This window comes from Saccopteryx bilineata, chromosome 2, assembly GCF_036850765.1.
Source record: "Saccopteryx bilineata isolate mSacBil1 chromosome 2, mSacBil1_pri_phased_curated, whole genome shotgun sequence".
In the NCBI taxonomy this organism is placed as follows: domain Eukaryota; kingdom Metazoa; phylum Chordata; class Mammalia; order Chiroptera; family Emballonuridae; genus Saccopteryx; species Saccopteryx bilineata.
The window spans coordinates 388268891-388290017 of NC_089491.1; the positions used below are offsets into that span (position 1 = coordinate 388268891).

Sequence of the window (21127 nt, forward strand, 5' to 3'; positions counted from 1 at the left end):
TCTCTGCGACTCAGTTTTCCCCATGTGTAAAATGGGCCTGGCAATAGTTACAGGCTCTCTGTGAGGATTAAGTGAGTGTTCAGAATGGTTCCTGAAATATAGTAAAAGCTATGGAAACACTGTCTTTATTAATAAATATTTTTCAATCAGCCAATCTGTGTTAAAATACTCTATCTTCCTATGAAGCCGCGGGCCCACGTATTGGTTGAGAAAGTATGGTAAATACAGGCAACACGGAGGTGCTGAAGATGTAACTCTATACTTATTGTTATTTGTTCCTCATAACCTCTCTCATAAGCTTCTCCAACCCCGCCCCTCCCAACAAAGTCTCAAGCTTGGAAAATTCCTGGGTGGCATGGCACCCCACCAAAAATCTCAACAGCTCTCCCCTAAGCACAGTACAGTCATCTCGGCAAGCACGAAGTCTCATGTCCCGGGAGAGCCCTGGGAGGGGGGTCCACGGCTGCTGGGTGCTCTGCGGCCCCCGGCACGAAGCCCCCAGGGACGCGCGGTGACGGCCTGGCCTCTTGCCAACGGCATCGGGGCGGCCGGGAAGGCCTTCGCGCACGGTTCCTACGCAGACAGCGCCGGCCAAAGCCCCTCTCTGTCAGGTGTCAGCCCCCCAGCCCTTTGAGGGGGTGAGACGGAGAGAGAAGATCAGGGGACCCCACTCTGCTCATCCGCGGAGTGTCCTAAGTCTCGGAGAGTGGGCTCCCTCCTCTGTAAACAGTGGTGGTCCTGCCCCCCCCCCGGCCCCCTCTGCCCCACGCAGGGGGTGCTGCTGCAGAAATTCCTAAGGGCTCAGGAGCAGACCTCCTCTGCGCTTTCATTCCCCCGCCTGCCCGGTCGCGACTGCAGAGAGCGCTCCCCCTGGGAGGGAGGAGGGGGCCGGAGCCGGCATCGTTCAGAAACCCGGCCTCCCCTCCCTCCCGGGCACAGGCACATTGAGATAAGGACCCCGATCTCCTTCTTCACTCAAAACACACCCCTCTGCTCAGACCCCGCGAGGAGCCCCTGGCCTGGCCCAGCAGGGCCGCCCCGGCCGAAGGGCAGCCTCACCCCCCACCTTCCGGGTGGATGGGCTCGGTTTGCTCAACAGCCACAGAAGGGAGAGGGGCAAGCCCGAGCTCCCGACGCATCTCCACGCACCCACACATCACCGCAAGTCTTGTTGCTTTCACCCAGAGACCCAAAACACAAGCCGAGGAGCGTAGGATTCACGGAAATGGGGAACACATGCAGGTTGAAGATCGTCATTATTTTTTTAAGGCCAAATGGGAGACTCCATGTTCAAACACACAGATATTTTGTATATCTCTTTATTTGAATGCTCTTAGATGGGCCCGTACCCTCCGGTGTTTCCCTATGTAGCCCCGGACACGCCTCTGAGCCACCTGTCAGACCCGGAAAAGCACGGAGACTCTTTTCCAAGCACCCTACTTAGAGTGTGGTCCTGGATCTTCGGATCGGATCTCGCTGGAGGAGAGCGCCTTAAACAGACAGGGGGCGGGGAAGGGAGTGGGGGCTCTGACTCAGCAGGAGTGAGGTGGGGCCTGAGTGGACCCCCAGCTGCTAGTCCCGGAAACCACTCTTGGAAAGCTAGAAAGTGCAGGAGGGATCGCCCACGGTGATCCCAGGGGGGCGGGAAGCCCTCCACGCCCCCAGCCTGGCTCACAGTGGCTGGTCCCACCTGCCCTTGCACTCAGGTGAGGCTGTGCCACTTGAGCTGAAGGGCTAAGGATGGAAGCCCCCACGTCTGCCCGGTCACCGCTCACCGCTCCCACACTCTGTGGCCCCTGCTGGTTCCTGTTTCCTGTCCCCTGGGGTTGCACGAGAGGCCGCTGGTGGCCCGGACTGTTGCTGCCTCCACACCCAGCCCCTGGCTCTCTCCTCGAGCCTGCTGCCCCCTCCAAGCGAGGCTCCTTCCTCCCCTGACGGGAGTTATGGAGGCCACGCCCCGGGGAGAGGACAGGACGTGGCAGAGCCCTGCGGCAGCTGGTTCCCGGCCAAGCCCCTCCATCCCGAGCCGGGCCTGGAGACGGTGAGGTGGAGCAGGGGTGGGGGGCAGCGTCCACGCGTGCACACTGCGCCCAGTGTCCAGCCACACAATGCACAAGGGGCCAGCAGGGCAGGCAGCCAGGGCCTCCTCATGCCAGTGCCATCTGGGAGCCCTTGCCAGGTCTCGGAGGGCCGACTGAGAAGCTGGACTCTGTCCTGGGGCACAGTCGGGCTCTATTCTTATCTCGAGGGGGAGTGCGTGACTCTCCTCACTGTGAATGGAGGCCCCTGGAGAGGCGGAGGAGGGAACAGAGCCCTCACTATGCCCCAGAGGGCTCGCCACATGGCTCCCGGCTCGGACCGGCCCCTCTGGCGTGGCCTTGCACAAGCCTTTGACAAGGAAAGGCCAGTCAACAAGTGGACAAGGAGAGGGATGGTCCGGGGCAGGCCGGCCCCCCGCGCACCCTGAGGGACTCAGCTCACACACGCCAGTCCTAACGGAGACCCACGGAGCCGAGTCCGAACGGAACCACCGCCTCCATGAGAGTCCCTCCCCGAACCCCCAAAGAGGGAGCCCAGACGTCCTGGACACCCCACACACGGGCACAGGCACGAGCCCCGCGGAGGGGAGGCAGAGGTGGCCTCCCTCTCACCCAGCTCCCACGGCGCCGTGTGCAGGTGGTGACGCATCTCGCTAAGCTAAGAACTCCCTCTCGGCCCGCGCGTCCCAGCCCCGGCCAGCGAAGGGGGCTTCCTGCGTCGGGCAAACCTCCAGGGCCGCCAGTGTGGTGGATCTGCCTTCCACGAGTTCATCTCAGAGCAAAAGAGATGCCGTCACCGGGAACGTCAGCTTGGGTGATTTTAATAATAGCCAAACCAAAACAAACAAACAGAAAAGCAAGCTCACGGCCCATCACTGGGGGACTTAGATAAGACCGCACCCCACCATGAACTAACGGCAGACACTGACACCCCACGGCTTCACAGACACTCACTGGCAAGGACGGGTGTTCCATAAACAAGCAGCTAGGGGAAAAGCAGGCTGCACAACTGCGTGTATCAGATTACAAACAGGGACACGAGGGGGCTGTTCTTTCTTTCTCACTTGGATGAAGTGGGGGGCTGGGTGGGGTCCGGGCGGTGCCGGGAATGAGGCTAGGGTGTGAGGGGTCAGCTGAGCCTTCCCTCTGGACCAGCTTTAAAAGACGATGAAACCATCCAGAAAATATTTAGCTAATAAATGTTGTAGAAGCCCTCCACCCTGTTTTATTTAGTTACACTTCCCTCCCATTCCTCCCAACCTCTTCCCCACCTCCATCCCATGCCTGATTCCTGTCACAAAGCCAGAGGGACCTGGACAAGGTGAGCTCCTTGAGTCCCCAGGGTCTGACCACGGAGGGTGCTGCCCGTCTGCGGCCCGGACTCCTGTCAAACCTGGCTCGCCTTGGCAAAGAGGTCCCCTCATCCCCAGTGGCCCGCAGCAGCGGCTGAGCCTGGCCGTGCCCTCCGAGTCCCCTGGACACCAACTCACAGGCAGCGGCTGGCTCGGTAACTCAAGGGCGGGGCACGGGTTAAGCGAGCCTTTCTTAGGAAGGGAAGTGGATTTTCAGGCAGAGAAAAGGATTGGCTTGCAACTCCTCTCCTGGTAGGGAGTTTCTAGGAGCTGCTGGGGAAGGACATCCATGAATAATGAGTGAGTGTGAGGGAGGAGAGGGAGAGAGAATTCGTGTGCGCACCTGTGCACACGCAAGCGCCCGCCCGCAAGACTTCCTCCTGTTCCTGAGAAGTCTACGGAATCCGGGGAAGCTGCTCGCCGCTGGTCCAGCCAACAGCCTTGTGTGGGTCGCCAGGAGCCAGTCTGAGCGGAAGGAAGGGAAGAGGCTTGCAGAACCCAGCAGACCCGGATTTTCCTCATCCCAGGGACAGCAGAGTGGATAGAGCCAGCTGGTTCTGGGTTCAAATTCCAGCTCTGCCCGGGTGAGCATCCTTAACCTCGTTGGGTCTCCGTTTTCTCAACTGGAGAGTCCTGGGACTCTTGACCAGACACAGCAGCAGAGCAGGGCATCTAGAAACTGGGGTGTGCATGCGGGCTGCTCCTGCGGGATGCAGGTCGAGGGGCACCCTGAAGGTGGGACCCAAGCTGCTGCTGGTAAGTTCTGGCCAGCGCACTGCATCGTTTGCTGTCGTTTTTAACTTGAATCAATTGCTAACACTACGAGAGAGAGAGATTTCACATTTCCAGCTGGACATGTGGAGCCCACGATTGGCTGGTGCTGCCTGTTTGCAGTGGCATGTAACTCCTCAGACCTTAGTGACTGACCTGGCCCCTGACACCTGCAAATGCACCCCCCATCAGAAAGCACCCAGCATTCCGTGATCGTGGGTATCGGCTCTGCTCTGTACGCTGGTTCAGCCCCTCAGCAGTGGCCTGGATATACCTGAGAGGAAGCCCACAGTGCCTGGCTCAGCCCCTCAGCAGTGGCCCGGGTGTACCTGAGAGGAAGCCCGCAGTGCCTGGCTCAGCCCCTCAGCAGTGGCCCGGTGTACCTGAGAGGAAGCCCGCAGTGCCTGGCTCAGCCCCTCAGCAGTGGCCCGGGTGTGCCTGAGAGGAAGCCCGCAGTGCCTGGCTCAGCCCCTCAGCAGTGGCCCGGGTGTGCCTGAGAGGAAGCCCGCAGTGCCTGGCTCAGCCCTTCAGCAGTGGCCCGGGTGTACCTGAGAGGAAGCCCGCAGTGCCTGGCTCAGCCCCTCAGCAGTGGCCCGGTGTACCTGAGAGGAAGCCCGCAGTGCCTGGCTCAGCCCTTCAGCAGTGGCCCGGGTGTACCTGAGAGGAAGCCCGCAGTGCCTGGCTCAGCCCTTCAGCAGTGGCCCGGGTGTACCTGAGAGGAAGCCCGCAGTGCCTGGCTCAGCCCCTCAGCAGTGGCCCGGGTGTGCCTGAGAGGAAGCCCGCAGTGCCTGGCTCAGCCCCTCAGCAGTGGCCCAGTGTACCTGAGAGGAAGCCCGCAGTGCCTGCACAAGCCTCTCCTGGGCCCCGTGCCAGCTGATACCAGGTCAACACCTGGTTTCCAGGGGCTACCAAGTCGCCCTCCGGCTCCTGCACAGCCTGCGGTGCGAAGCCGGGCCAGCCGGGAGCTGACGGGGCAGGGGCTGAGGCTTGGCTGATGAGCACCACGGTCTGGACGAGACCTGGGCGTGGAGTACCACGTGGAACGTCACTCACTCTTTGCACCAGAACCCTCCTCGTCAACAGTCCTCCCTCCCCCCGCCCCCAGCGCCCCGAAAGCATTTCAACTCTACGCTCATAACCTCGGGGCTGCTGCTACAGGACAACCTGACTTGAAAACTTTGATTTTGAAGATGCTAGCTCTGAGTGGATACCCCTCCAAGATGTGAGCCCCCGTCTCCGTTCCCCTAGGCCCCTAAGATGGGGCAGGTTCTGACAGCCGGCTGCATGGACCAGGGCAGACAGCTCTGAGTGAATCCTGGAGCCCTCAGCCTCTCCCTGGAAATGCTGATGAAATGCCAGAACCACACAAAGATCTGAGCCAATTCCAGAACCATCTCTGGGGCCACATAAGCTCTCGACGGAGCACACGCAAACACTGAGTCAGGGCTCCAAACATCTGGGGCTGAGCTAATCCTCTGCCCTGGGTGTTCAGTGCGGGTGGACTCCCAGGAGCCGCAGGGCCGGCGGGGGCTCCGGGTCCGGTTTCCAGGGAGCCGGGCCAGGCCTGGCAGCCCAGCCCTGGGCTCCGAGTCACACACGGGGCCATGCGTGCACCGTCCCGGCCCACACCCGCGGTTCCGGGGCGGCTCCGCTGCCCAGCCCACACGTAGGAGGCAGAGGCCCCAGTCTGCTGGAGAATTCCGTTCTGCGGTGGAGGCTCCTGGAGGAAACTATTCTCTAATCCCCTTCGTAAATCAAGGCCAAGAAGCAACATGCGGAGTGTCCATAAATGACTGCTCCTTCTGCCAGGCTGTCCCTACGCTGACCTCCTGCTGCAGAGGAACCATTGGGGGTGGGGTGGGGGGGTGCTTGGGACAGGGGGACCCTGAGCGCACAGACCCACGGTCCAGACTCCCACACTTGATGCACTCAGCTCCCGTTTTCAACCCACAGACGTCAGATTCCAGAGCACGCGGAGGCAGTGGCCGGGTATACCTGAGAGGAAGGTCTCTCCCGCTCACCCCCACTCACCTTCACGGGGCCGGAACAGAACACGCAAGGTCTCCTCTCTCCTATGTATCCGACAGCAGGGTCCCGGGGCCTGTTTTTATTTTCGACGAAAAGTATTGGTGGAAATCTTGTTTACAACTGCAAACAAAAGCATCTTTTCATAGAAATGATCCTTGATGGGTCTGATTTCTCCCTGTGGGTCAGGAGACACAGCTGAGAAGGTGTTTCCCCACCCGCTGACTTATGTAAGTCGCACCAGAACAAGACGCCTTCGCTGCAAAGGTCCCAGGACGAGAAGATGAGGAAGAAACAGCCTTTTTAACACACGGGGCTGGGGCAGATGAGCACACACGAAGAATAGAGCTGGGGGCCTTTCTCTCCGCATTTCCAAAACTACCTCAAAAGAGAGCAAAGCTCTCAATGTAAGAGCTAGAACAGAAGAGCTCCTAGAAGGAAATACAGGTGTCTGTCTTCACGGTGTCGGGTGAGGCAACAGTTTCTTACGTATGACACAAAAGTTCAGGTGACTAAAAACAACAACTGGCATCCAAATTAAAACTCCTGTGCTTCCAAAGTCAACAGACACCATCCGGAAGGGACAGAAAAGGACACCTCACAGGATGGGAGAAAAGTTTTGCAAATGCATAGCTGATAAAGGACGTTTATCTGAAATATGTAAAGAAAACTGAAAACTCAACAATAAAACGACACTTGTTGTTGAACCCAATTTTTTTTTTTTTTAAATGGGCCCAGGCTCCGGAAAGATCTTTGTCCAAAGAAGATAGGAGAGCCGGCCCGAAGCGCAGGGAAAGACGCCCAGTCAGCATTCGCAAGTCAGAACGACCAGGGAGACACCACTTCCCACCCGCTGGGACGGCTAGAATCAAAAAGACAGACAACTCCGACGAGTGCTGGCAAGGGTGTGGAGAAATCAGACCCTCACACGGGCCTCACACCGGGGAGAGGGGGCGTGAAACTGCCGGAGAGCGACTTCGGAAATTGGTCGGGTAGTTCCTTAAAAAGTGCATTGCCCTGTAACCCAGCGATTCTGAATCCCTGCGCTTCAACCCCACCCCGCCCTGCACACTCACACCTGAACACACACAAACACACACACTTGAACACACACACACACACACCACACACTCACACCTGAACATACACACACACACACAGCTGAACACACACACACACAGCTGACTGCTCCCACACACACACACACAGCTGAACACACACTCACACCTGAACACACACACACACACACACACACACACACACAGCTGACTGCTCCCATCCTCCCTCTGTGTGTCTGCACGGCTGTGGCCCAGGCTCCTCTCCACACTGGAGGAAACATCGCTCAGGGAACCCACACTTCCTTCAAAAGCAATTTGACTTTTTTTGTATTTTTCTGAAGCTGGAAACGGGGAGAGACAGTCAGACAGACTCCCGCATGCGCCCGACCGGGATCCACCCGGCACGCCCACCAGGGGGCGACGCTCTGCTCACCAGGGGGCGATGATCTGCCCCTCCGGGGCTTTGCTCTGCCGCGACCAGAGCCACTCTAGCGCCTGGGGCAGAGGCCAAGGAGCCATCCCCAGCGCCCGGGCCATCTTTGCTCCAATGGAACCTCGGCTGGGGGAGGGGAAGAGAGAGACAGAGAGGAAGGAGGGGGGGAGGGGTGGAGAAGCAGATGGGTGCTTCTCCTGTGTGCCCTGGCCGGGAATCGAACCCGGGACTTCTGTACGCCAGGCTGACGCTCTACCACTGAGCCAACCGGCCAGGGCTAGCAATTTGATTTTTAACTCAAGTCTCTTTAAAAAGGGGGGTGGCGGCGGGGGTTGGGGGACACCTTCATTCATAACAGAACTTAAAGTCTCCGGCCCTTCCCTTGCCAGCCGACTCCCGAGCAACAGCGGCTGGCCGCCCACATCTCCTTCCTCCCTTTCTGAGAAGGTCTTGGAATCCCTCCCACGCCAGCCACCACCGCCTGGCTCTGTCTTCCCTGTGGGCGTCCTCCCACCAAGGACAGCTGGACGACAGACCCTGGCTTACACACCTTCCAGGCCCGTCCGTCCTCTCTTCCTTCTGACACTAAGCCCTCGAGAACTCTCCAGTTTTGCCTCTCTGCCCATTACTCGGACTGGCCGGCCACGATCAAGACCGGGGACTCGGCCAGCCAGGGAGAGTCCTCCTAAACTAGTAAGGGAGCTGGGCGGGTGGGGCGCAGCCACGCTCTGCTGGTTTGCACGTGTTTATGTTTCCGATGTCACCTTTTACTGTTAGTTGTAAAGTGCTTTCCTGTCTCCACGTGGAGGGAAATGAGCTGGCAGTGCAGGCACAACGCCTTCTTTTTCTGGCCTCTCCACCCACAGCCCTGGCACCTCCTTCCGAGCTCCGCACCCAGGGAGCACACAGTGTGCGGTGCCGACAACCCCAGGCCTCAGAATCGGGGAGGGGGGGTTGATAGGATGTCAGCTGGCCAAAGGCGGGGATGGGCAGGCACCGCGCAGAGCTGCATGCCTCAGCTCCGGGACGGAAATGAAATTTTCAGGAGAGGATCAAAGCAACGGGCATGAGTGGAAAACAGCGGGGAAGACTCCACGCTGTCATCTTTACGGAGAGAAGAGACTCCCTCCCCCCACCCGCCCCAGTTCAGAGTCAGGGACTCCACGCTGTCATATTTACGGAGAGATGAGACTTTTTGCCCCTCCCCATCCAGAGGCAGGGGGAGAGTTCAAAGAGCAAGGACATAAATTAGTGGCTTGGTCTCACTGGAGCATGAGGGTGGGTCCAGGCTGGAAGAACAAAGGCCGTCTGAAGGACCAGACACCCCGAGTTAAAGCAAATGCCTCCCAAATGTTGTCTGCGTTTCATGAATTAATCACGATGTCACCCCACGGTGAAGTGTTCCATGACAAATTCTGACCATAACAGGGCGGCGTGGGGCCAACTTGCTCATCTTCCTTTCGAATGAACCCCCGATGACCCACGGGGAGGCTGGGGCATGTGGGCAGCTCCTTCTTCCGGGGATCAACCCTCGAGGGTGTTTCTGGGCTCGGCCTCAGAACACGATCTCTCCCCTGGGGACATGCAGACCCCACAGTGATAGTTCATCTCTCCCTCCAGCCAGAGGTTTGAAGACTTGCTGGGGGTGGGGAGTCCTCAGAGTCCCCTCCGACTCAGCACAAGGTGGCAGGGAAAATGCAGGCCAGATTTCCCCACACTGCCGAAGGGAGGCTGGCACATCTTCTCGCAGGAAAAGCCAAGTAGCTGTCTCTAAGATGAGACTCGCAATCCGTCCACAAATCCTGTCAGCGCCTCCTTTGCACGGGACCCCAAATCCAACACTTCTTCCCCTCCCCGCTGCCAGCATTCTGGGCTGGACCACCATCCCGTCAGGCCTGTCTGCCTCCACCCATAACCCGCGTCACTTCATTCTCCAGTGGCAAACGGCGATCGACATAGGACAGGAAACCCATCTAACGTAGGGAGGGGCCTCACTCACTCTCTTCACACTTAAAAAAAATTCTAACCCTCCTGGAACTCTCACGGAGCCCATCCCTGTCCTCCTGCCTGTTCACCCAACTCAAGTCACATGGCCTTGCGGCCACACCCCGGGCACCTCGCACTCGCTGTTCCTCTATTCGGAGCACTCTCCCCACAGATCTCCGTTCTGTTCAGCTCAGTCCCTCTTCACTTAGTTCTCTGCTCAGATGTCACATCAGAGAGGTCTTCCTGACCACCCCACTCCAAGCACGCCTCCCCGACTCTGCCTCACTCTCCACCCCTCCCCCTGCCATAACCTGTGTCACTTTACTCGGCTCCATACCATGTGTCCCTTTACCCGGCTCCATACCCTGTGTCTCTTTACCCGGCTCCATACCCTGTGTCTCTTTACCCGGCTCCATACCCTGTGTCTCTTTACCCGGCTCCATACCCTGTGTCTCTTTACCCGGCTCCATACCATGTGTCACTTTACCCGGCTCCATACCCTGTGTCTCTTTACCCAGCTCCATACCCTGTGTCTCTTTACCCGGCTCCATACCCTGTGTCTCTTTACCCGGCTCCATACCCTGTGTCTCTTTACCCGGCTCCATACCATGTGCCCCTTTACCCGGCTCCATACCATGTGCCCCTTTACCCGGCTCCATACCATGTGCCCCTTTACCCGGCTCCATACCATGTGTCACTTTACCCGCTCCATACCATGTGTCACTTTACCCAGCTCCATACCCTGTGTCACTTAATCTAGCTCCATATCATATGTCACTTAGCTGACACGTATGTGAAAGTGTTTATTGGACCATAAGCCCCACGGAAGGGAACGGGTCTACCTACCGTGCTCACTACTGTGTTCTCGGTGTCAGGAACAATTCCTAGCACATTGCAGTTACTCAATAAATAGGTGTTGTATGCCTGACCAGGTGACGGTGGCACAGTGGATAAAGCATCAACCTGGGATATTGAGGACTCAGATTCGAAATCTTGAGGTCACTGGCTTGAGAGCGGGCTCACCAGCTTGAGCGTGAGATCGTAGACATGACCCTATGGTCACTGGCTTGGAGCCCAAAGGTTGCTGGCTTAGAGCCCAAAGGTCGCTGGCTTGAAGCCCAAGGTCACTGGCTTGGAGCCCAAAGGTCGCTGGCTTGAAGCCCAAGGTTGCTGGCTTGAGCCCAAGGTTGCTGGCTTGAGCCCAAGGTTGCTGGCTTGAGCAAGGGGTCACTGGCTCTGCTGGAGCCCCTGGTCAAGACATATATGAGAAAGCAATCAATGAACAACTAAAGTGCCGCAACAACTGTCTGTTTCCCTTCCTGTCTGTCTGTCTGTCTCTAATAAATAAATAAATGTGTGTTGTCTAAATGAGTGAATGAGCAAAGGAACTCTGGGTTGATGATGGTACAATGAGTAGGATCATGACATCCTGTCATCTGACACTTTCTTCGTGGTCCTCTTACAGAAGGGAAAGCATTTTAATACATGCCAAAGAAGGAACTACTGAGTCACCGTGGTCCTTCCACCTCACTAGTAAGAAAAGAAGAAAACTGTCACCATGGCCATTTCACAGGTGAGGACACGGGGTCATGGGACACTGTGAAGGGAACGATGAAATGCACCGGCTGGTCCAAGGTTATTACATTTGTGACCAAGAATGAAAACAGGCACTAGAACCTGGGGTCCCAGACGCTCTGTCCTCTACGCTTCCCACTGAATTGCCTCTGCTTTCACTGGTCTGCCCTCCTAAAACCCCAAAATCTATTAATGTCATTAATCATATTAATACTTCAAAAATAAAAGACATGATTATCTTCAGAGATGCTGATAAGCCACCGCTGGATAAAATTCCAACCTATTGGTGGAGTCAGAAGTGCCTCTTCTTGGTAATTAGGACCAGCCTAATCTTCTATTCTCCATGAGGACACAGAAAAACACACAGAAAAGGGATATTAAAATGCTAACTAGTAAACTTACATGCTATCTAAAACCCACAGCCAGTATCAGAGTTACGAGGAAACCCCAGAGGAATTCCCATTAAAGACAGACCATGACTATTTATTAACATCCTTCTGGAATCATATACCATAAATAACCCATGTAAAAACATAATTAAATTTCGCTCACAATAACAAGAAGAGATTTCAGCTTCCCAGGAATGAATTTAATGCAGGGACTACACAAGCCCTATGCGAAGAAGCCATTTATTGAGGGAACAGGATAAAACTCCATTATGTGGTCTTATGATATTCCCGGATAATGTTGAAAACGGCGCAAGGTCTAAGATTTCTTACCCTTGGACCAGAAGCAAAGGGAGACACCCGACACTATTAATTCCATTTAACCCGTCGATTAATGGCTGTCTATAAAGAGGGAACGCGTGTTATTACCCTTTCATGGAAGAGACACAAATGAGGTAATTTCTCTAAAATTAGATTGTTCTGATGCCCAAGCCTGCTGTCTCCCCACCAGCTCACCCAGCTCTCCGGCGGTGTGATGAATTTCTACTGTGTCAGCTTGGCAACACTGCATGCCAGTTCCCAGAATGCATTTCTCGCATGTGCTGGCCAGGGTGGACCACAGGAAGATTCCTGGGAAGCCCAGAGGGTCCAGGAAGTAGCAGCCTCACGTTGCTGCTGTTGCTGACTCGTTCACTGGGGTGACACGGTGGCCTGGCCACAGCTACTCCATCTGCTCACAGATCTCCCTCTGTCTCCAACCCCGGGGCCAGGTGTGTGTGGTTCATTCTGTGACAAAGGGCCCGGCTTCTACAGAAACCCCCCATCCCACCACCCACACACATGCCAAGGTCAGAAGCAACTTCAGTCCGCCTCGAGGGGTTCCAGGTCATGATCTTCCTCCCAACCTGCCATGTGGGCTTCAAGCTCCAGCGTGAGACGTGGAGGCAACAAGCCTGAGGGAGACCGCCCACTCAGCCCCACGAGGGCAGAAGACCACCTCCCTCCCTGTAAAACCCTCTCTCAAAAGGTATACATTTGTTTACATATGTGTGGACGTACATGTCTGTGTCTGTGTGTCTGTGCAGTGGACAGATGTCTGTCCACACGGGTCTGTGTCTACACCCTACGGCTACATGTGCACATCCATACGTCTACATCCCTGTATTTCCTACACCAGGGGTCGGGAACCTTTTCAGCTGAGAGAGCCATGAACGCCACATATTTTAAAATGTAATTCCGTGAGAGCCATACAACGACCCGTGTACGTTACGCATTATCCAATAAAAATTTGGTGTTGTCCTGGAGGACAGCTGTGATTGGCTCCAGCCACCCGCAACCATGAACATGAGTGGTAGGAAATGAATGGATTGTAATATGTGAGAATGTTTTATATTTTAAACATTATTTTTTTATTAAAGATTTGTCTGCGAGCCAGATGCAGCCATCAAAAGAGCCACATCTGGCTCGCGAGCCATAGGTTTCCGACCCCTGTCCTACGGGGACAGCTCCTCTGGCTGAAGCCTTCTGCAGCTGCTGTCACGGCAGAAGTCCCCCATAGGACAGGTGGCCGTGCAGTGAGAGTGTCACCAGAGAAGCTGTGGATGGGACGCGGAAGGCTGGGATTGTGGAAAGCACAGGGGTATGTCCACTGCTCGGCCCTCTATGCTGCTGCAATGAATCAGAAAGGATTTCTGGGTCCCCTCTCTGTCCACAGACCTGCTCTGTGACACAGAGTTAAAGACAAAGGGCCCCACACTGGTCGCCGCCCCACTGTGCCCCAATGAGTCCCTCAAGCAGGGGTTAGACACGTACGGAGGGGTCTCCCTCAGTCCTGCTGGCTGTGGGGCCGACTCCACCCCACCCGCACCCAGCGGGCCTCCCTGAGCGCCACGGGCAGGCTGCCCTGGCCCTGACTCGGCTCTGCCATGTCCTGCCCTCACCGGCCACATTAGGGCCACTGTTGGAGGGAGGGCCGGGCAGTCCTGAGCAAACCCCGCCAACACCCAGGGCAGGTCCAAGCACCTGCAATGAGCAGTTCTGAAGCCCCCCCCCCCCCGAGAACCCACCTCCAAAGAAATAACAGGGAGGGAACAGGGATGGTTACCCCAAACATGCAGGCCCAACAAGACAGGGTGACAGGCGCTTGAGAACCGGCCCCCGAAGCCCGCACAAGGCCACATTCCAGCTCTCCTCCATGCTCCTCTGAGTGGCCTCGCACAAGTGTTCTCCGAAATTCTCACCTTGAAATGTGTAGCAGAGAGCTTGGCCTGTGGTGGTGCAGTAGGTCAAGTGTCAACCTGGGACGCTGAGGTCGCCAGTTCAAAACCACAGACTTGCCCGGTCAAGGCACATACGAGAAGCAGCCACGACTTGGTGCTTCCTGCTCCTCCCCCAACCACCCTTCTCTCTCTCTCTCTCTCTCTCTCTCTCTCTTTCCTCTCTCTAAAATCAAAATGAGTATAACAGATACCTGATAATGCAGGGTGGTAGAGAGAACATTTCATTATTATTTTTAATACATGTTAGTTATTTTTGTTAAGATTATCACTCTTCATAGCAATTTTGTCACCGTTCATAACAGTGAGTCATTAAGTACATTTAAAGAAATAGCGGCTAGAGTATATTATAAATTTGTGTGCTAGTTATGAAGATACTGTATCTACTACAATTAAAAGCAGGTTGTAAAGCTTTCATAGAAACAGACAAAATACAGTCAGTAGAACAGATTATACAGTAAGTATATATATGAACTACATATTCTTAAATAAAAAGAGCACCGAAACCAATCATAATCTTACCTAAAAATATTCTCAGGTGTCCCTTGATATACTCCAATCTTACATAATTTTTTTTTCCAAATCCCATGTAACCTTGATCAAGACACATAGTTTTTCAGGCAGGCGCAGGCTGACCTCACCGGGGCTCAGACAAGAATACCAAAGTGAGTGAGACTAGCTGATTTGTGTTGCCCCCAAATCCGTATATTGAAATTCTGACCCCCAGGACCTCAGAAGGAGACTGCATTTGGAGACAGTCTTTCAAGAGGTGACTAAGTTGAAATGAAGTGACCAGAGTGGACCCTAACCCAACATGACCCCTGTCCTCATAAGACGAGGTCAGGACACAGACACCCACAGAAGAACAACCATATGTAGACAGAGAATTTGCCATCTACAAGCTAACAAGAGAGACCTCTCTTAAAAAAAGAAATTCTCCCAACAGGTCTACAGAATGAGTCCCACAGTCGTGCCCATTTTACAGGTGAGAAAATGGAGGCGCTGAGAGGTTTGAGTGCCTTGCCACAGTCCAGAAGGACCAAGCAGAGAGACTCATACCCCATTTGGACCTCTCGGGTTCCCTGGGCTCTGAATGACTATATTATTCTGCCTGCTGGTGACGTGCCATGCCAACTGAGAAATATCTGTATTACAGCTGAAAAGAGGTATTCACTGAACTGCATTCTAGGGAGACCTGTCCTGGAGAAATGGTTCATAAAAGTCAAGTCACCACCAACCCCAACCTGGGACAAACAGACACACACACACACACACAAACAGATACACACACACACACACACACACACACCCCTAGAACCCATCTCCACAATGCTTCATGGGAACCTTCCATCCCTAAATCCTCCTGGCCTGTAACTCTTATATTTAAGTAAAGTTTTTCCCTCCCTCCACCTCCCTTCCTTCGGATGCCCACGTCTTCAGGCTCTCCCCCAACTCTGCCTGCTCTATTCAGAACTTAAAGGTCCTAGTACTTATTCATACTAATGTGTAAATGACTGGCGAATTCCAAACGGCTGCCTCTGGGACAAACAGCCAGCCTCCAAATAGAAGCAAACTCAAGCCAATTTCCTTGGCTCGGTTCCCACTGCTAGCTCAAGGATCAGTTTGGATCATGGCCTCCCTCCCATTCTCTCTTCCCTGGCGGTACCACTCTTCTCTTTCTCCTCCCCACAACCCCCCCCCCCCCCAAATAGAAAACTGCTCCGCTTCCTTTCCCACGTCAGAGCACCTGAAGGCTAAACCGTGAAGCCCTGGCTCTCGAGCACACCAGGACGCGCACAGAGCTCTCACCATCTGCTCATGCCTGGGCCCGGCCTCCGCGGATGGATGGATGCTGGCTTCATTCATGCAGCCTGAACCATAGTTTTTTGTTCTATTTGTTTGTTTGGTTTTGTGTTTTACTTTTACTAGCGTTGATGTTATGCTGCGTTTGCTCCCAGACCACAAGTTCTGTTTCTTCGGTTTCTTCTGGAATATCCTTTTTCTTCCGTGCAGCCTCTTCTCCTGGTTTCGGAAACACCTGCTCTTCTCAGTTAGGGTCCTCTCAGTGCGGCAGGGAGAGCTCCCATGGACAATCGCCCGTGAGCTCTGGAAGTCCTACGTCGCATCTGAGGAGCTTTGTTCACCTGGATTTGCTCAGTGACCATCCACCCCTAAGGTCAGCACCACTCTCTGCCTTTTTAAACACGTGTAGCAAAAATTCAACACTCTCTCTGGGCCACCAACCCTGTGTCCAGCCCCAGTGTTTGGCCTAGACACACTGACGAACCATTGTCACGACAGGAGGGCACACGTTGCTTCTGGATAGTGACACCCTTCAGACACTTGGTGGCCTTTGAGACATGGTATCCCTGATGGCCTGGACAGCTTCACGAGTGTTCCTAAAGTGAGCACAGAGACTACACCTCTTGACCGGCGTGAGTCTGTGCAGTTTTCTGGGTCCAGTGACTAGCAAACTGTTTTCAGGGGTCCCCTCAGCCTGCTTCTAGGAAGAGGTAGGTATTCTTTTAATAACAAACATAGGAGTAGATAACCCCGATTACCTGATTAACTCAGGGCAGGGAATGATTCTAAAGTTTATGTCTACCTATCAATTTGAACCTCAATACAGCCTATGGGGTAGCTATGAGAATGTTCCCGCGGGGGACAGCAAAGACACGGAGGGGTGAGGTGATCTGCCCGCAGCCTCTGAGCTGATGAGGGGCAGAGAATGCTCCCGCGGGGGACAGCAAAGACACGGAGGGGTGAAGCGATCCGCCCGCAGCCTCTGAGCTGATGAGGGGCAGAGAACGCAGCACTCGGGCTGAGGGATGCATCCGCGGAGCCAGCGTACTGCACAGCCACGGGTGACCCCATCACCGGGAGCCAGGCTGCGGGGTGCACCCGCGGAGCCAGCGTCCTGCACGGCCATGGGTGACTCCATCACCGGGAGCCAGGCTGCGAGATGCATCCGTGAAGACAGCGTCCTGCACGGCCACGGGTGACCCCATCACCGGGAGCCGGGCACGGTCACGGGTGACCCCATCACCGGGAGCCGGGCTGCGGGGTGCACCCGCGGAGACAGCGTCCTGCACGGCCACGGGTGACCCATCACCGGGAGCCGGGCACGGCCACGGGTGACTCCATCACCGGGAGCCGGGCTGCGGGGTGCACCCGCGGAGACAGCGTCCTGCACGGCCACGGGTGACCCCATCACCGGGAGCCGGGCACGGTCACGGGTGACCCCATCACCGGGAGCCGGGCTGCGGGGTGCACCCGCGGAGACAGCGTCCTGCACGACCACGGGTGACCCATCACCGGGAGCCGGGCACGGCCACGGGTGACTCCATCACCGGGAGCCGGGCTGCGGGGTGCACCCGCGGAGACAGCGTCCTGCACGGCCACGGGTGACCCCATCACCGGGAGCCGGGCTGCGGGGTGCATCCGCGGAGCCAGCGTCCTGCACGGCCACGGGTGACCCCATCACCGGGAGTCAGGTTCCAAGGGACCGATCTCTCCCCCACCAGCAACTGGCCTGAACCCAGCCACGCCTCAGCCCTCTGCTCTTGGCCCCTGGACCGCCTCTCTTGTCCCACCAGCCACAGCTTAGAGACGGGGGGCCCTAAGCCTCACCTGCTTCTTCTCCAGTTCCAGGGCGACTTTCCCTTCTGGCATGGCTTATCTTTGACCCTGATACAGTTCTCTCCTCTTCCTATCTCTCTCTCTTTTTTGGGGGGGGCTACTTGATAATATTTCCTTAATAAGCAGAGCTCCCCAGTGCCTTCCCACTGGGGAGCTCGTCTGCTCCCTCCCCCCACCTCCTCAACCCACATGCCCTCGCAGGTGCCTCTGTTCCCCACCGACCCTTGGTGCCAGCGCCCAGGAGCGGACCCCCTCCCATGTTTCCTGACGCAAAGCCAAGCAGAGGAAGGACCTCCATGTTTGGGAGCCAGATCCCACCTCACCGCACTCGCTTTCACAACGGTTTCTAGGCCGAAGCTCCCTTCCAAATTCACCGAGACGGCATGGCACAAAGGTCTGGAAACCCCTCCAGGCTGGTTACTCTCCGCTCGCCCACCCGGATCAACCTTGAGCCCCACTCTGTGCACCAGGAGGCTGCCCTAGACGGTCCGCATCTAAGGACGGCCTTGTCCACTGGCTTCCGCTGGGTTCCGCCAATGGGGAGACGGGTGGGAGATGAGAGTTCAGGGGGCAGATCTCCACCAGCTTCCCCTGTGTGCTGCGGGTTGGCCGTGACTTCTCTGTGCCAGTCCATCCCTCCAGCTCCAGCTCACTTCCTGTCACTGCTCCCTCCCCTTGCCTTCCCTGGGCATCTCTATCGTCCCTCTGGCCCCACCCACAGCTGTGTACAGTCCCATCTTTCAACTCCCCACCAACGCCGTACAATGTTAGTGTGTTTTCTCTCCAGAACCTTACAGCTATCCCCTCTTACAGTGGGATCTGAACACCACAGCCACAGAGGACAGGCTCTTTGGGAGTCCTGAGGCATCACGGCATTTTGGAGACCACCTCCACTGACCAGCAGCTCCTCGACAAAACAACATCTAATAAGACTCAGAAAACTAAGTGAGGCCGCCCCCCATGTGCCCGGTCGCAGGAGTAGACAGGCGCCATGAAGGAGGAGGAAACGCCCCCTGCTTGCATACCCAGAGCCCTCCGCCTGTGATGGGGCTGGAGACAGGGCCCCGGACGGGCCTGACACCCTGCAATGCAAACCTTGCGAACCTCGTCGCCAGCCAGGAAAATTATTTTTTTTTACAAGATCCATTTCTGTCAACAGCGCTGAAAACACCCACCCTTTCCATCAGCACCCTGGCCTTTCAACGTGAGGACAAGTCGCACGAACAGGAGGAGCTCAGAGTCACACTTCCCCTGGCAGCTGCCGGTCCAATCTCTCTATCAATCTGCTGAAGATCTTGATTTCTCTCGTTAGACGGACGCTCACTGGAAAGAAAGTCCTATAACTGGAAATGATAGGAAGATAAGGCTTTGACATGCTTAAGAGTTTCACTGCTCTACCCGATTTTTAGATGACTTATTAACAAATCAACATTGCCTTGCTGGGATGGCTTACAGGGTGTGAGGGTTCACCTTTAATCAATGGCAGAACTGTTAGGAGAATCCTGTCACAGGGGTATATATGCTCTTGGTCCCCCCACACCACCAAGCAACTGGACTCTCTCCCTCATTCCCATCCCCTCACACAAATTTTTAAATCATCCTTAGACATCCTTCCAAGAGAGGAAATCCAAGTGGCCAACAGGAATATTAAGAAGGAGCTCAGCGCCCTGGCTGGTTGGCTCAGTGGTAGAGCATCGGCCCAGCGTGTGGAAGTCTCGGGTTCAATTCCTGGCCAGGGCACACAGGAGAAGTGCCCATCTGCTTCTCTACCCTTCCCCCTTTCCTTCCTCTCTGTCTCTCTCTTCCCCTTCCACAGCCAAGGCTCCATTGGAGCAAAGTTGGCCCGGGAGCTGAGGATGGCTCCATGGCCTCCACCTCAGGCACTAGAATGGCTCTGGTTGCAACAGAGCAATGCCCCAGATGGGCAGAGCATCGCCCCCTGGTGGGCGTGCTGGGTAGATCCTGGTCGGGCGCATGTGGGAGTCTGTCTGCCACCCCACTTCTAACTTTGGAAAAATACAAAAAAAAGAAGGAACTCAACATCATTAGTCATCAGGAAAACACAAATGGAAACCACAGTGTGAATCTAGAATGAAAAAAATCAAGAGCAATGGTTGCTTCTGGAGGGGTTGGGGAGGGGGTTGACAAGGAAGGGGCTTGCGGGGGATCGTCGTGTTTTATAACTCGATGGGGGTCTGGGCTGCTCGAGTGTAGGCATTTGTCAAAACCCAACGAACACCACTTAAGATATATGCACTCGACTGTAAAGCAACCTCAAAAGAATAAAATAACTGTGAACACAGTACAGTGGTTAACGGTAGGTATGCTGAAGTGTTTAAGGTGAAGTGTACCGACATCCTCAGCTGACCTGGAAGTGCTTCAGAAAAAAAAGATTGATGAAAACAATAGGATGGATGGACAGAGGGAAGGACACAGATGGGGTGAAGCGAGCATGATAAAATTCTAGGGCAGACTCCAGGCGATGGCACACGCGTGTGCACTATAAGCCTCTCGTGACTTTTTATTTTTTTATTTATTTTACAGAGACAGAGAGTGAGTCAGAGAGAGGAATAGACAGGGACAGACAGACAGGAATGGAGAGAGATGAGAAGCATCAATCATTAGCTTTTTATTGCGCTTTGCAACACCTTAGTTGTTCATTGATTGCTTTCTCATATGTGCCTTGACTGCGGGCCTTCAGCAGACCGAGCAACCCCTTGCTCGAGCCAGCGACCTTGGGTTCAAGCTGGTGGGCTTTTGCTCAAACCAGATGAGCCTGCGCTTAAGTTGGCGACCTCGGGGTCTCGAACCTGGGTCCTCTGCATCCCAGTCCGACGCTCTATCCACTGCGCCACCGCCTGGTCAGGCTCATGACTTTTTTTGTAGGTTGATAATTCTCCATCATAAACTGTCAAAGTTTTTTTTGTTTGTTTGTTTGTTTTTTTCTGAAGCTGAAAACGGGGAGAGATAGTCAGACAGACTCCCGCATGCGCCCGACCGGGATCCACCCGGCACGCCCACCAGGGGTGACGCTCTGCCCACCAGGGGGTGATGCTCTGCCCCTCCGGGGGGTCGCTCTGCCGGGACCAGAGCCACTCTAGCGCCTGGGGCAGAGGCCAAGGAGCCATCCCCAGCACCCGGGCCATCTTTGCTCCAAATGGAGCCTTGGCTGCGGGAGGGGAAGAGAGAGACAAAGAGGAAGGGGGAGGTGGAGAAGCAAATGGGCGCTTCTCCTATGTGCCCTGGCCGGGAATTAAACCCGAGTCCCCCGCACGCCAGGCTGACGCTCTACCGCTGAGCCAACTGGCCAGGGCCAAAGTTTTTTTTTTTTTAATTAAAAAGGTAAAGATAAAACATACACTCAACCTGAGACCGATACACGCTCACCCAAGTGACTAAAATGAACACGATCAACGACCGCAGGCGGAGACAAAAATGAAAAACTACCAGAACTCGGACGTTGCTGGTGTAATGGAAGTAACTACCAACGCTGGCCATTCCAGGCCCTATGACTCAGCAATCCTCCTGCGGTGGACACGCAACACAAAGGAGGGCTTTTGTCCACCAGACCGTGTACAAGGATGTTC

The 21127-nt window shown here is 55.4% G+C and overlaps 1 protein-coding gene across 2 annotated transcripts in view; it reads right to left on the reverse strand.

The window, feature by feature from the left end:
* The window catches only part of GAS7 (growth arrest specific 7), a 213791-nt gene that overhangs the window by 161045 nt on the left and 31619 nt on the right, over positions 1 to 21127 (reverse strand). Inside the window, exon 1 of one of the 2 annotated variants that reach the window (XM_066264279.1) lies at positions 3442 to 3538. The exons of the other annotated variant lie outside the window; for it this stretch is intronic. The gene's annotated coding sequence lies outside the window, so the exon portion shown is untranslated. Of the gene's footprint in view, positions 1 to 3441; positions 3539 to 21127 lie in introns of those variants that run through there. 2 annotated transcript variants of the gene reach the window in all.